Consider the following 16,117-nt stretch of genomic DNA (forward strand, 5'->3'; position numbering starts at 1 on the left):
TCACAACAGGAACTCAGCTGGAAAGCAAATGTGTTCCCTGTCAACTAAATAATTCTGTATAGATTTTGGCTGCTCCTTTGAATTTTGAATTTCACAGCCCAAAATGCACTCTTGTTTCCTTCTTTGTGATATCATTCTAAATGATGTCCACACCACAGGATGGCCCCTTCCTTTCTTTGTGAGTGTTCCGGAAAGCTTACTGTTCCAGGTGAAAACATACCAATCACTGCACTGAAAAATGAAAGCCTGGTTAGCAATTAAAGCTCTGGCACTGTTTCAAATTTCAAGCATCTGCAAAGATTTTGAGCAAGGAGAATTTCCCCAATCCAGGTGCCCTTCATTCCTATAAAATCCTTAGTTCCGGGAGACCCCACAGTATGCACAACCCAGAGATATGATAATACCTATTCTGTGAGACTGCATCCCTGTGAGTCGTTTGGGATTTGATGCTTTTCTTTCACTCCCCAGCTGGCTCGCCTGGGCTCTGAGGGCAGCACCAGCGTACTCCTCCAACTGCAGTGCCCCGTATTTACAAAGTTGGTGGTAATGATGACGATAATAAAAATGTTGTACTGGGGTTTTTTATGGTATTTGTTAAGCACATACTATGTACCAGGCACTGTTCTAAGTGCTGGAGTGGATACAGGGTCATCTGGTTGGACACAGTCCCTCTCCCACATGGAGCTCACAGCCTTAATCTCCGACTTACTTAGACCATGAGCCCCGTGTGAACAGGGGGCATGGACTGTTTCCAATCTGAAAATCTTATACCCACCCCAGTGCTTATATCCAGCCCAGCTCCTGTGCTTGACACACAGGAAGTGCTTTTCAAATACTACCATAATCATTATTATTACTTTGGAAAGAAAAAAAATGACAAAAATAATTCAAGCAATGGAAAAAGGGTTCTATGAGGAAAGAATTAAAGACTTGCTGGTGTTCAGTTCAGAGAAGAAAGAGGCAAGGAGGTGACTGTATAGTTACCTCATATAAACACACGGCATTTAAGATTGCGTTTGGGGGCGGGAGGTGTTTCAACACTGTCCATTGAAAGTGTAAATGAAAGCAGGAGAGATCTGTGGGACAGGTGTGTATTCTCTCCCAGCACTTATTGCAGTGTTGTGTACACAGTAACCACTTAGTAAACACTATTTCTCCTACTACTTCAGTTATAAGAAAGAACTCCCTGTCAAGGAGATTAAACACTGGAACAAGAGAAAGACTGTAGTGCCTCCAATTTTGGAGATATATAAATACATATATATAAAACATAGAAACCACATTTTAAAGGGCCTAAGAAGTAGGGGGCTAGACCACAGAATTACTTGATATTTCTTCTGGTCCTGAAGATTTTCCTATTGTATCTCTTGCTCAGGGAAAGTGGATCACATAGAGTGATAAACAAAAACCAGAGTGTTGACTAGCAAAAATTAATACTCCTGGAAAATTGTTTTTCATTAAGTGATTAAAGGTTTTCATTAGGTACTCTCTGCAAAAACGAGCCTGAAGACAGAAGATGAGAAATTTTGTTAACATGTAATTCAACAGAGAGTATGTCTGACTGCCAAACCATAAATCTGCAGAGAATGCCAGACCACCCTCTGACCCTCCTTCATCATCTTGTCCCTGTGAAAAAGGGGAACATTTTAATGATTATGAATGTGCTCTAGAAGTTTTATATCTGTAAACTTTTGTGCCTGAATAATATATCTTCCTTAATGATTGTGAGCAAACTAACATCCATTTTCTTTTCATTTCCTCCAATAGTGTTTTATATATGTTGGTATTTGTTAAGCGCTTACTATGTGCAGAGCACTGTTCTAAGCGCTGGGGGAGACACGGGGGAATCAGGTTGTCCCACATGGGGCTCACAGTCTTAATCCCCATTTTACAGAAGGGGTAACTGAGGCCCAGAGAAGTTAAGTGACTTGCCCACAGTCACACAGCTGAACTAGCATCCTAGTTTAACTGGCTTAACCCAACCACATGTGAACAGACCTGCAGCAGTAGTTAAGGTGGGAAAGATGTCTCTCTGCTATTCACTGTATTTCCTTAAGAGGGAACAGCTGGAAGAATGGCCAGGTGGAATGACATGGGAATCTGCTGTAGTTCAGGGTCAAAGTGCAGCATTTAATTCAGTGTACTTCAATGAGGATCTTCATAACCCTAATCACGTAGCCCGATCGCTTCAAGGCTGGGCACTCAGGCTAAGGTTAGGTCTCAAACCAACGTTTCCATCACAAGTCACAGTCCCAGTTTATTGAAACACCATGTCTGTCACCAAAGTCACACCAGTGGGCACCTTCGGGAGAGGATACAGGAGAATGATGACTGTTATTCTGTACCAGTAAGAAGAGAAGATAAAATAGAGAGGAACTAATGATAAAGGAAGTGACCTCCAGATGCATTGGAGGTGGATACAATGCCTTTGACCTCATTCCAGCAGGACGGAGGGAGAATGCAATGGCAGCATGAAGAGAGGCTGTTCCCTCGCCAGCCAAGCCATGACATTTATGGTACCTGGCACAAGAGAGTAGGAAGACATGATCCCTACCTTTGAAGTCCCAAAGCCCGCCACCTCAAAGCCAGACCAGCCAGCCCCTCACCCACTGGATTCCCAGCAGCCCTTTCTCCAGAAAAGCAGAGGAAGGATGAAGTGGGAGCATGAGATATGTCTAATTTTTAGACCATGGGGAAGCTTGCGGTTGCGTTATGGCCTCCCTCTGCTGGAAAACTCACACCTGATAACTATCTTTACAACCTTTACAACTCCTGATAAGTAGCTTTACAGCCTTTAGAACTCCCCCCCCCAGTCTGGGATGGTTTGTAATTAAATAATGTTTACCCAGGACTCCCACCTCTAACATTCATTCTTTTTCTTGTATGGACATTGTGCTCTTGATATGTTGCTTGGTGTGATTTTCAATCAAGTGTTTACTGTTGTCATAATCTCTCTACTCCACCACACTGTGGAAGAAGGCTTGTCTGATTGTCTTGTGTCTACCCCAGTAAGAAGCAGCGTGGCTCAAAAGAAAGAGACCTCTGGGAGCCAGAGGTCATGAGTTTGAATCCCAGCTCTGCAACTTGTCAGCTGTGTGACTGTGGGCAAGTCACTTAACTTCTCTGCGCCTCAGTTACCTCATCTGTAAAATGAGGATTAACTGTGAACCTCAAGTGGGACAACCTGATTATCCTGTATCTACCTCAGTGCTTAGAACAGTGCTCTGCACGTAATAAGCGCTTAACAAATACCAACATTATTATTAATTAACCCATAGTAAGCAAGGCCACAGAGCAGACAAGAACTATGGATGCTTGCCCGGTCAGTCATTCGCATTTATTGAAGGCTTACTTTGTGCAGAGCACTGCACTAAGCACTTGGGAGAGTACAATATAACAATAAACAGACACATTCCCTGCCCTCATTCTGACACCCTAAGGCACTGTATCCAAATGGATTCTCATTGACAGAGTAGTCAATCAGTGGTGTTTATCAAGCACTTACTATGTGCACTGTTTGGGGAAGTTTAATACACTAGAATTAGGAGACATGTTCCCTGCCCATATTGGTTTTAGAGTCTAGAGGATGAGCCTTCCCTGGCCAAGGTACAAAGGGAAAACATAGGATGGCAAAACAGAATATATAAGCTATCCATGCTGTTATTTTAAAGAGAGATTTTCTCCTCTGAAACTGGGTTGTAATAAAAATCTGATGGACCATGGAAAGTTCCCCATAAACTCACTTTGAAATGGAAACCTTGGTATTGAGCATGGATATTTTCTCCAAATACTATCACTTAACTTTCCTCTTTTTTAATGACATTTGTTGTTTACTATATGCCAGGCACTGTTACAAGATTTTCAGGTTGGACACAGTCCCTGCCCTACATGGGCCTCATAATCTTAATCCCCATTTTACAGATGAGGTAACTGAGGCACAGGGAAGTCAAGTGATTTGCCCAAGGTCATACAGCAGACAAGTGATAGAGCTAGAATTAAAACCCAGGTCCTTCTGTCTCCCCTGAATTAGAGATGCAGCATAGCTCAGTGGAAAGAGCGTGGGCTTTGTAGTCAGAGGTTCTGGGTTCTAATCCCAGCTCTACCGCTTGCCAGCTGTGTGACTTTGGGCAAGTCACATAGCTTCTCTGTGCCTCAGTTACCTCATCTGTAAAATAGGGATTTAAACTGTGAGCCCCACATGGGGCAATCTGATCACCCTGTATCCCCCCAGCACTTAGAACCGTGCTTTGCACATAGTAAGTGCTTAACAAATACCACCATTATTATTAGTAGTATTAACTCTCCACGAAAATCAGCATCTGATGGATAATACAAAGCGTGGTGCAACATGTAAATGGGATAAAAGATGAATTTCATTTTTCTGCTCAGGCATCCCATATGCCTATCATTACCACTGCCAGGGCCATTAGGAAACCCTTCCAAATTTTGCTGTCTATATGTAAAAGGGCCTCTTCTACTTTGTATCTTGTACTCAGCCCCACAGCATTTATGTAAGTATCCATGATTTATTTATGGATGTCTGTTTATGATTTATGTAAGTATCCATGATTTATTTATTAATGTCTGTCTTCCCCTCTAGACTGTAAACGTTTTGTGGGCGAGGAACATGTCTACCAACTCTGGTGCACTGTACTCTCCCAAGCATTTATTACAGTGTTTTGCACACAGTAAGCATGTGGCTAGTGGATAAAGCACAGTCCTGGGAGTCAGAGGACCCGGGTTCTAATCCCAGGTCCGCCACTTGCCTGCTGTGTGACATTGGGCAAGTCACTTAACTTCTCTATGCCTCAATTTCCTCAACTGCAGAACGAGGATTCAAAACCTTACATAAGGCTGCGAACCCCATGTGAGCCAAGATCTATATCGGGCCTGATTATCTTGTACCTACCCAGAGCTTAGGACAGTGCTTGACAAAAAATAAGCAGATAACAAATATAAAAAACATACAGTTGCTTGATCATACCTAACACTTTAACAACTCAAACACATTTTACCTTTTGACATTTTATCTTAAATCCTTGTTGCTCCAAGCTGCTGAAGGTAATTTTGTTCATTGAGACTAGTAATAATAATAATAATGATGGCATTTGTTAAGCACTTACTATGTGCAAAGCACTGTTCTAAGCACTAGGGGGATACAGGGTGATCAGGTTGTCCCACGTGGGGCTCACAGTCTTAATCCCCATTTCACAGATGAGGTAACTGAGGCACAGAGAAGGTAAGTGACTTGCCCAAAGTCACACAGCTGACAAGAGGCAGAGCCGGGATTAGAACCCATGACCTCTGACTCACAAGCCCGGGCTCTTTCCATTGAGCCACGCTGCTTCCCTATATGGATTGGGTAATTAACTAGCCAACTGGAGGGAAACTGGTTTGTGTTAGAACATAGTCAAACATCCTTTTTTCCTGATTTCTCCTTTCTTCCTCTGTTTTCTCCATGGTATGCCTGGTCATACTGCCTTTGCCTCATCCTGACAAAACAAGCTTCACTGACACAAAAGTCATATCCTGTCCCATTTCTCATGAGATAGAAATATATGTGTATTTGTTGTGTATGTGCCCCCACAACCTAACATACATACACACATGTACTGCACCTTCTGCCCACACAACTTTTGGGTTTTGTTTTTTTAATCTAACACACAAAAGATAGATTTAAATTGCCACAACTCTTTGTAACCTCCCTTCTGTGAAAAGTTTATACTGACTCCAGGTTTCCTCACTGGGAGTGTATACAAAACCAGGTTAGACTCTCACACATTCTCCTCAAACATCTCAATGTTCCACCATTCTGTGCTTCGATAGCATGGCCCCATACCACGTCTATAAGATCTGGGAGAATGCAAAACTTGCTGTGGAGATTAGTTTTAAAGGTTGCTCTGCCAATTTGCACTCAATGAGTCAAACGATGGTTAAATGTGGAAAATTCATTTCAATATACAGTAGAAGTCAGAGGCTGCCCTCATGACCCTTTGGGAAAATATTTTCAAGGCCCAAATGAAAAAACAAAACTAAACTAAACCTTGTTTTTAAAGGCCACCAGTGGCCCGAGTTCAATGCAATTGTAAATTTAGAGTTTAAATCAATAAGTCCTCATGATGCCTTCTCTGTCACTTCCAGAACCCATTACCCTATACTGAGACTGATCCCCCACTTTTGGTCTAGGGATAAGCCATCCCAGTCTTCTGGGTTCATGTGTTTCAAGTCAGAAGGAAGAACAGGTACTGAATCCCCATCTTACAGATGAGGAAACCAAGGCACAGAGAGGTGTCCATGGTCCCACAGCAGATAAGTGGCAGAGCTGGGATTAGAACCCAGTTCCTCCAACTCCGGGTCCCAAGCTCTTTCCACTAAGCCATGCTGCTTCCCCAGCTGTAGCCATTAAAAGCCCTGGATGAACAGTCCATGAAGGGTTACTGGAGAGAAAGTAGGGATGTAGAGAGGAGAATTTACAGATATCAGATCGTACATTTCTAATCTTTCAGATCACTGTCAAGAAGGGCAACTATCACATCCTAATGCTACTGTTGGATGAATCATTGGTCTGACCCACTAAAAACATCAGAACCATCATTTTATTCATAACAATACTACTACGACTAATGGCATTTGTTAAGCACTTACTATGTGCCAAGCACTGTACTGAGCCCTGAGCTAGATACAAGATCATCAGGGCCCATATAGGGCTCACAATCTAAGTAAGAGGGAGCACAGAATCTCCATTTTGAAGATGAGGGAACTGAGGCACAGAGAAGTGGGTTGACTTGCCCAGGGTCACAGAGCAGGTAAATGGCAGAACCTGGATTATTCATTCATTCGTTCAATCGTATTTACTGAGTGCTTACTGTGTGCAGAGCACTCTACTAGATCTCAGGTCCTCTGTCTCCGAGTCCCAGCAACAGGATGCTCAGAGGGACCGTGTGAGGATTGTTCTCTCTGACATCCACCCTAATGGATATGGATGAACCATCCAACATCCCTAACACCACACAGTTCCTCCATGCATTCTGCTGCCACCGCTGGAGACATAATACCGAGATGGACCATTAAATTTGGCAGAGTAATGACACTGCTTATTATCCTAAGGGCTGTCATAGCTGCATTGTGTTTTCACCAATTCTGTCAGCAGGCATTGTACTGTGCTTGATAACCCTCATGTAGAACACCTGTTTTCTACTGAAAGACTGTGGAGTCCATAAAAGTGGTATGCCAACTGCGATAGGAAAAATTCTGTTTGGGTTTTATGTCCTTTGTTACTCCTCATTAATGTGAGTCTTCCACAATAAAACAGAATACAGACCTCACCCCATTTTGGTCAAAGGGGCATCACTGGCGGGTGAGGCTGAATAGTAACTACTGTGAGGAGTGAGGGTGGGGAATAACACTTCAGTACTTCGGATCTTGGGAGGTGAATGAATATCAGGTTGGAGGTGGAATCTTAAAATGGCGCCGTTGTGTCACTCGTACCTCTCTGGAGGTGAACGGGCACTCGGTCACCTTCCTCCCTTTTCTGATCTATCCAATACTGTCTCTGAGTGTTACTTTCCTTACTTGCGTCACCACCTTGGGTTCGAATCCTCATTGCCTTTTAGTTCCATTCCCTTTTCGAGTACAGTTTCTTGGCGACCACGAAGGGACCCTCGTGCCGTGACCAACTTCAACGCAGAATGGATCAGAGAGGGGAGGGTGAATCCACCTAGCGCGCAATCGCAGCCCAATTGATAATGCTGTTGCGCCCGTCAGGAGCACCCCTGACATGGGAAGACCTTCTCGAGATCACCCAGCGCTTGGACAAGACCTACAGCTCCCCATAGGCGCCGTTTCTCGTGGAAGACCTTTGTACCTCGAGGAGGGACATGTGATCTCCACAGGGTCTGGGCCCTGCTGGGATCAAAAGGGGGGATTGTTAAAAACAGCATTCTGAGCATAGCAGCTTTTGATCTAAATGACTCTGTTTTTGTCTCAGGAAGTCCCCCATTTCAGGTGGGATGTATATCACATCTGCAAATTCCAAATTCCGGGGGACAGGAGATTGCTTCTTTCCCAAAACAGATAAGGCCTGCTTGGACAGGAGATTGCTTCTTACCCAAAACAGATAAGGCCTGCTTGAAGAGTCTCTTCTGTCATTGAAGAAAACACATTGTCCGAGTTCTTTTGTGATTGGCTACTTCTCCTATACGTTGCAAATAAAGGCACAGCCAAACAGGAGGGGGGGCCGTTGTGTCACTCGTACCTCTCTGGAGGTGAACGGGCACTCGGTCACCTTCCTCCCTTTTCTGATCTATCCAACACTGTCTCTGAGCATTACTGAGTTACTGTGTTAACTCAGTGTTACTGAGTTACTCAGTGTTACTGAGTGTCTCTGAGTGTTACTGAGTGTAACAAAAACTCCTCACTCTAGGCTTCAAGGCTCTCCATCACCTTGCCCCTTCCTACCTCTCCTCCCTTCTCTCTTTCTACCGCCCACCCCGCACGCTCCGCTCCTCCGCTGCCCACCTCCTCACCGTCCCTTGGTCTCACCTATCCTGCCGTCGACCCCTGGGTCACGTCCTCCCGCGGTCCTGGAACGCCCTCCCTCCTCACCTCCGCCAAACTGATTCTCTTTCCCTCTTCAAAACCCTACTTAAAAATCACCTCCTCCAAGAGGCGTTCCCAGACTGAGCTCCTCTTCCCCCTCTACTCCCTCTGCCATCCCCCCTTTACCTCTCCGCAGCTAAAGCCTCATTTTCCCCTTTTCCCTCTGCTCCTCCACCTCTCCCTTCCCATCCCCACAGCACTGTACTCGTCCGCTCAACTGTATATATTTTCGTTACCCTATTTATTTTGTTAATGAATTGTACATCGCCTTGATTCTATTTAGTTGCCATTGTTTTTACGAGATGTTCTTCCCCTTGACGCTGTTTATTGCCATTGTTCTTGTCTGTCCGTCTCCCCCGATTAGACTGTAAGCCCGTCAAACGGCAGGGACTGTCTCTATCTGTTGCCGACTTGTTCATCCCAAGCGCTTAGTACAGTGCTCTGCACATAGTAAGTGCTCAATAAATACTATTGAATGAATGAATTCAATGAATGAATGCTCAGTACTGTTTTATGCAGGTCAATCTTGGGTCAGGTATAGATATTGTTAATCAATTACTTGGATGGAGCGTGCTATATTCTCATTGCACATATACTCTGCATTAAATTGGGAAGCCTGCCAAATTCTTCATAATAAGATTAATGCTTTTAATTTTTTCACTTACCTTTCAAAAAAATCTCACAACAGCAAAAAAAAAAAATAAAATAAATGCAATGGTCTAGGCCCTCTCAGTCTAAAAGACTTCTTTGTCCTGTGGCCCCATGACCAACAAGCTTGGACGTTTCAAACTAGAGGAATGTAAAATTGGGTGCACCTAATTAAATATACCCTTCTTCTGACTGTTCAAGTTAAAACTGTAATCATTATCCTCAATCTGTGAGTTGATACCAATTCCCTTGAAGATACGAAGCAGAAAAGTCATATATAGAGTTGCCTTATGGAAGAAATAAGGTGATATATAAGAAGGAAAAAGTAATAAAAATAGCATAAGCAGATAATGCTGTGCCATTCACTCAATCATTCGATTGTATTTATTGAGTACTTACCATGTGCCAAGCATTGTACTAAGCGGTTGGGAGTGTACAATATAAGAATAAAAGGACACATTCCCTGCCCACGGCGAGCTAAGCACTGGGGTCAACAAGAAATCATCCTGAAATGAGACTGGCTACTACATATCTCCAGAAATAACACTACTGGGAAAAAAATATATATAAATATATATATGCCTTCTCTCTGAACCTAAAACAAACCTATTTGCTTCGCAAGAGCATCACAAATCTATTTCAAACCTAATTTAATCTTTCCTCATTTAGAAAAAGAAATTATACATTTCACCCAGCCAGTTTGGGGGAATCTGTCTTTTCTTTTACTGCTTTTAGCACCCACCTCCTCCCTGGTCCTTCTTTCAATAACAGTGCTACTTATAAAATAGACTCCTGCCACCTGACATCTTATCTGGCTTCCCCTGTGTTCCTAACCTTTAATCTCTTTCCAAATCTCATCCATCTTTCTTGATTACATTACTTATCTCCCTCAAAGTAGCAAAGGAAGAAAGAAGGTACTCATCTATAAACGTATTGCTTAATGGAATTTTAGGGATATGGGTTGTCAAATGACAATGGTACCAGATATTGGAGTGTAGCTATTGTTGAATTGACTTTCCTTGTGGATGATCCACGATGGGTCATCAAGCCTCTGAGGGAGGTTATTTGTTTTTTGTCTCGACAGTCTATTTGATGGCTAAGGTATAAAGGTAGTAGAAGAGCATTTGGAGAGGAGAAATGATGGAGCACATCTGGGAGTTATTTATTCTCAATACCAACAAATCACAATGTCTTGTCTGTTGAAGATGGAAACGAACAATGCTCTCTGCTTGGGATAAGGACTGAACTGTGAAGACGGTGATGACTACAGAAGTTTGGACTTTCCAAAAATTTCTTCCACCAAAGTGTTTGTGTTCACAAAGGCCATACCCACCGGGATTGTCTCTCATCACAACTGTACAGGCATGTGTAATATTTGGCTTGGGGCTGTTTTAAAAAAATACCACACCAGAAGAATTCCCATGATTGATAGCATGAAGTTGCTACTAGAACTTGCTTGCATCACTGGTGCAGCTCATGTGGTTACTTCCAACATGCACCAAGAATGCACCAACATGCACCAAGAGTCTCCAGGAAACTCACAAGAAGGAAGATTTAAGTTTTCCTTTAAAGGAGAAAGCAACAAAATAATAAAAAATAATGATTGTATTTGGTAACCATTTACTATGTGCCCAAGCACTACACTATGCCCTGGGTCGATACAAGATAATAAGTCACTGTCCCACCGGGAGCTTCCAGTCTTAGTACAGGTATTTTATCCCCATTTTATCAATGAGGAAATTGAGGCACAGAGAAGTTACGTGAGAAGTTAACCTTGCCCAAGGTTACATAGGAGGTAAATGGCAGAGCCGGAATGACGACTTAGGTTCTCTGACTCCTAAGTCCATCCTTCTTCATAGTAGATAGAGAGCACAGGCCTGGGAGTCAGAAGGTCATGGATTCTAATTCCGGCTCTATCGCTTGTCTTTTGTGTGACCCTGGGCAAGTCACTTCACTTCTCTGATTACCTCATCTGTGAAATGGCGGAATTGAGACTGTGAGCCCTCCGTGGGACAGGGACCGTGTCCAACCCAATGTGCTTATATCCACCCGAGTGCTTAGTAAAGTGCCTGTCACATAGTAAGTGCTGAATAAAAACCACAAAAATGATTATTCTTTCTTCATATATGGCTTAGGTTGTTGCACTGTGTGGCATCGAGTACACTGGCCACTCTGCTCCCAGCATGCCTCTGAATGGCCCCTGCATACCACTGAGGACAAGCAATATGTGCTGTCTTCACAGCCACCTCCACACATCTGTGGAACTCTTTCTAAAGTAGCTTGCTACAGCTTTCTCTCACTTTACCCAGAAGGCCTAATCAAAAAGGAGTTTAATTTTGCCTCTATAAATGGAGGTAGAGGCACCTGAGATTCTGCTGTCACTAACTGTTGCCCCATCCGGTCCAGTTGTTAGCACCACGGACACACCCATAACCACACTCACTCATTCCATAAGGTGCTCTTCCAAACAGGAAAAGTGAATTTTATTCTAGAAAATTGTCAGTGTCTAAAGACACAATTTGACTTCTTAAACTGGCATGAAACACCAAATATTTCATTTGATTTTCTCTTAATTCTCCATGGTTTGGTTCTCTACTGACAACAGTTCATCACACAATTGATATTTCAGTATTCATTTCTACTTAGGCATCTTGGTGAGCAAAAGAAAGAAAAAATCACTACCAAGTCATCCAGACTACACTATAGCCCCCATTGCTATAATTCCAGTAGAAAAAATTGTTATTTAGGCTTGAAATATGGGGAACAGCAATACCCCGAATGTTGTCCTTGGGAAACAGTACAGTCTAGTGGAAAGAGCGTGGGCCTGAGAATCAGAGGACCTGGGTTCTAATCCCAGCTCAGTCAATTGCCTGCTGTGTGACTTTGGGCAATTCACTTAACTTCTTTGTGCCTCAGTCACCTCATCTGGAAAATAAAGATTAAGAAGTCTATGAGCCCCACGTAGACTATGTCCAACCTATCTTGTATCTACAGTGCTTGGCACATAGCAAACACTTAAAAAATACCATTAAAAAAGCCCAAGTGGGAAGGAAGCCCCTTTCCTGGATAGGGACAGGTCAGGAAGGTTGAAGGGATAGATTTTCCCCATAGTAATAATAATGTTGGTATTTGTTATGCATTTACTATGTGCCAAGAACTGTTCTATACACCAGGAGAGATACAAGGTAATCAGGTTGTCCCACGTGGGGCTAACAGTCTACATCTCCATTTTACATATGCAGTACCTGAGGCACAGAGAAGTGAAATGACTTGCTCAAGGTCACACAGCTGACAAGTGGCAGATGCGGAATTAGAACCCACAATCTTTGAGTCCCAAGCCTGTGCTCTTTCCACTAAGCCATGGAACTGGCACCTGCCAACATCCCTTTTCTTCTTCCACTTAAATGCAGTCTACCCTCTGACCAAAACAAACACAAGAGGTCATTCTCCCTGGCACTGTCCAAGGAAAAAAATATGTATCTCTCTGAGCCAAATCCAGATAATGATTTCTAACAAAATCATTTGACTTTTTTGCTTATTTGACTTCAGTAACTTTGGACGGAATAGAGTGCAATTAATAATGCCACCTAGCAGTCACAAAGGCTACGAGATTAGAATATGCCAGGAGCTTTTTTTCAAATCAGCCTAGTTCCTAGGGAATTTTGCTGTTGCCCTTACAGTCTTAGAATGATTGAAAACAATAACTGTTTAGATAAGCAACTTCACGCTTGATTGCTTGTGCCCACAGTTTATCAAAAGGAAAATGTTCTATGATGATAAGTCCTCTTCAGGAAAGTATTAATAAATTAGTTTGAAAACCCATTTTCAATAGGTTGTGAATAATCTAGTATCTACCAACTTAGGTAAAGTATGATTTGTCGGCCAATAACATTTTCAAGTTTGTAATGGGGATCTAAAATGATTTGTCTGTCCAATCTGTATCCCAAGGACAATCCTTTCAGGCTCCTGAAATATATTAGTTCTATTCCTACATGTGAATTTGTTTCACATTTTAGGATGATACTCTAATAATATTCATAGTGGATCATCTTCCTAATTACCTGACTTGGAGATTAGTTTTGGTAACAAACATAAATACAATTACAGTTATATTTTTCAACACTTTCATGCTTTTGCAGTGCATGGAAACCTTTTGTTTCCCTGGTTTAAATGAGTAATCAATTCACCTCTAACCACTTGGGTCCTCCCCCTGCTTGCCCTCTCACAGTGAAGCACTTTGAAGATTTTTTTTTAATGATCTTTGTTAAGCGCTTTCTAAGTGCCAGGTGCTATACTAAGTGGTGGGGGGTAGATACAAGATAATCAGGTTGGACACAGTCCATTTCCCCCGGGGGGCTCATAGTCCTAATCTCCATTATACAGATGAAGTAACTGAGGCACAGAGGAGTGAAGTGACTTATCCAGGTCACACACCTGACAAGTGGAGGAGCTGGGTTTAGAACCTGGCAGCTGGGCCTGGAGAACCTTCTCACCATCCCAATAATCCTTAACCCAGACAAACTGCACTATATGAAGAAGACAGCCATAGTCCATGCGAAAACCACCCTAGAAATTATTATATATAACTATATGCTTGGGCTTGGCTCATTTCATAATTTCTATACTAGAAATGGAAATTAAGATTCTAAACAACTATTTAAATATATTAATGAGTAATATTCTGCAACAAATCAGCCAACCAGTTTAGAAAATTTAGGGTTTTTGTTTTGACTGCATATTTTTCATTAAAAATATCCTATTTTACAGCACTGTTGTTCATTTATTTTCCTGCTTCTGAGTATCTGAGTAGAAAGATTTTTCCTTTGTATGAACAACCTGAGAATGATTAAAAGAACTATTATTTTCTGAACAATATAAGATAGTTTCCTTCAAGAAGTGGAAGAGTTCAAGTAACAGCTAAATGTAAACACTTCTTCACACAAAAAGAAAAAGAAGCAAATACTGAAAGCATAATTATGTTAACAAGAACCGGCAGAATTACTGTTCATTCTTTCCACAGGGATGAATTGGTTATTAAGCTTCATATCTACCTGGATTACTGACTGAAAAGAGATGGTGATACAACAGCATGTTCCTTTAAGAAAACACAGGTTTGAATACGTGCATTTCTTATCACCATTTTCTGCCCACAGCATTTTGCTTTTAAATATTCAACAATCATGAGAGACGGGCTCATTTAAGTAATAATCAGTAAGAACTTACAAGAAGTAAAAAACCAAAAAAACAAACCAATCCCTATTGGAAAGCAAAGCTTATAAATACAGATATTAGCATGTATGTTACAAAGATTTTCCAATTAAGCTTCTCATAGAAAACAAGAATAGGATATTCTGGAGAATCTTATATCTCTGGCAACACAAATCCCCATCACAAATTTCATTCCCCCGAACCAGAACGAGCATTGTAAGAAGTGGTATTATTGGTGCTCTCTAATCTTTTACATTGCCCTAATCAGTTTCATCAAAGTTTTATCTCAATTTGTCTAAGCATGCAGCTTATAGCTGAAGAGCAAATTGTAAAGACTATTTCAGTTAACAGCATGAGGCTTTTAAAATAGAACAAGTTATTTCCCCCTGCTAGTTAATGAGTTTAAAGACTCTCTGTACTTAGGATACAAACTAAAGTTAAAAGCATCCTAGTATGAAGACAGCAGACATTTAAATCTAAATCCACACAAACTAATTTGGAATCCAGGAAACGCTCTCCATTTTTTCTCTTTCCTTTCTTTGCATTTCACTTCCTGTCATATGCCTCTGTCTGCCTACCCTGGGGAACCTGGCACTTATATTTTGTATGTTCAACTTCTTGTCGAAGAGTATTTTGAAGGTCTTAAGAAGTCTGGGGAGGTGAAATGCCATTAACTTTATAGCAAAGGTGGTAAATATTAGAAAGGCTCCTTGAGTTATTTGTGATAAACACTCATGATTTGAATCCTCCTGAGAGGCCTTCTTGCCTACTGAAGATTTGGTGTTCCTTAGATGAAATGGCTCCTTGCCACACTTATTTTTTTTCAAACACTTCCTACCACTTGGTATAAGATTCATGCCACCAAGCTTCGGTACCTCTCAGGTGAGTACTTAATGAGTCTATTTCTTAAAATTATTCATAGTCCTCCTGGTCTTTATGGCCAAACTCCTCTTTGGGGGTTTTAAGCCAATATCCTGTTCTATCATGAGGGAAAATAATTATAAATCATAAACTCTTGGAGGGCAATGATTAGTTTTAATCTATAACCTGTACATCCTCACTGACCGACAACAATGTCCTGCCCTTCCAGGCCCCTGTGCTGCAGTCAGAATAAATTTATGCTCCAGAGAATCTCAACTCTTTGAGCCTCACCAAGCTATTGTGCACACCTGGAATGCTGCAACTAAGTATCCAAACTACATTCCTTCTGTCCTGCAAATCCCAGCTCCTCCTCAACTCCTTCCTGGACTATCATGAGTTGGCCACTTCCATTCACCCTTTCATATAATTGGCAAACCTCAAATTCTAGTAACTCACAGTTCATTAAAATGGAAGTTATGGGGGTTTTGTACACAGTAGATGAACAGAGAGTTTGCTTTTGTCCATCTTCTATGTTGTGGTCAATATTATAAACCTCTTAAGGGCAGGGACTGTGTTACTGTTATCATCTAGGAAGCTCTGCAAGTGCTCTCTATATATGCACCCAGCCTGAGACTACTCAGTAAGTATTTAACTGGTAATGAATTGGAGCAGCACTGAAATTATGCAGCGAAAAAATTCAGCCCACAATATATAGCTCCAACATGAGCAAATTAATAATCACCCACTTCAGCAATATGAGGGCAGACTTGAGGCCAGGAGAAAAATAAACCAAGGAATCATT

At 41.9% G+C, this 16,117-nt stretch overlaps 1 protein-coding gene across 3 annotated transcripts in view; it reads right to left on the reverse strand.

Moving 5' to 3' along the window:
- The window catches only part of SNTG1 (syntrophin gamma 1), a 426,064-nt gene that overhangs the window by 162,620 nt on the left and 247,327 nt on the right, over positions 1 to 16,117 (reverse strand). The gene's annotated exons all lie outside the window — the stretch shown is intronic.

Source organism: Ornithorhynchus anatinus, chromosome 7 (assembly GCF_004115215.2).
Source record: "Ornithorhynchus anatinus isolate Pmale09 chromosome 7, mOrnAna1.pri.v4, whole genome shotgun sequence".
Lineage (NCBI taxonomy): Eukaryota > Metazoa > Chordata > Mammalia > Monotremata > Ornithorhynchidae > Ornithorhynchus > Ornithorhynchus anatinus.